Source organism: Babylonia areolata, chromosome 2, assembly GCF_041734735.1.
Source record: "Babylonia areolata isolate BAREFJ2019XMU chromosome 2, ASM4173473v1, whole genome shotgun sequence".
Classification (NCBI taxonomy): Eukaryota; Metazoa; Mollusca; class Gastropoda; order Neogastropoda; family Buccinidae; genus Babylonia; species Babylonia areolata.
The window spans coordinates 1,433,170-1,433,658 of NC_134877.1; the positions used below are offsets into that span (position 1 = coordinate 1,433,170).

The 489-nt window shown below is 46.8% G+C and overlaps 1 protein-coding gene across 1 annotated transcript in view; it reads right to left on the reverse strand.

Moving 5' to 3' along the window:
- LOC143295936 (ATP-binding cassette sub-family B member 6-like) overlaps window positions 1-29 on the reverse strand; it is a 48,690-nt gene extending 48,661 nt beyond the window's left edge. Inside the window, exon 1 of the mRNA XM_076607628.1 lies at window positions 1-29. This exon is cut by the window's left edge and continues 344 nt beyond it. The gene's annotated coding sequence lies outside the window, so the exon portion shown is untranslated.
- Between the last annotated feature and the right edge of the window lie 460 nt (window positions 30-489).

Here is a 489-nt window from a genome sequence, read left to right on the forward strand (position 1 = left end):
TATGCGGTGACTCCACGCAGTGGGTTTTATTAGAGTTATCTCCCTCGTTATCTGTTTTTCTGCTGTTTCATGCCCTCATCTGAACCCCACTCACCCCCCACCTCCACAGAAAATGGGCTGTTTCGAGAATGAGTAAGCGATATCACTTTTACGCAGTACTGATAGCAGAATTATCTAGATGATACGTGACTTAGAATTTTGCGGTCATTTCCTGTTTACAGGTGTGGTTTTTTTGGTTTTTTTTGGTTTTTTCTGAATTGCAATGTCTGTGAACCGTGTTTCTCTCCAATGTCTCTGTCTCCGCCCAATTACCCTGTCACCAGACACAACAACCACTCGGTAGGATGGAGCTCACGACCTTATGAAAAGGATGGAGGTTAACGTCCTATTGGCCAATGCCCCCAAGGTCAAGTTGTTCCCGTCCAGGGCAGTGTGACCCTTCGGCAAAGAGCCGTTAAGGTCAACATGTTCAGGGCTGGTCAAGCCCTC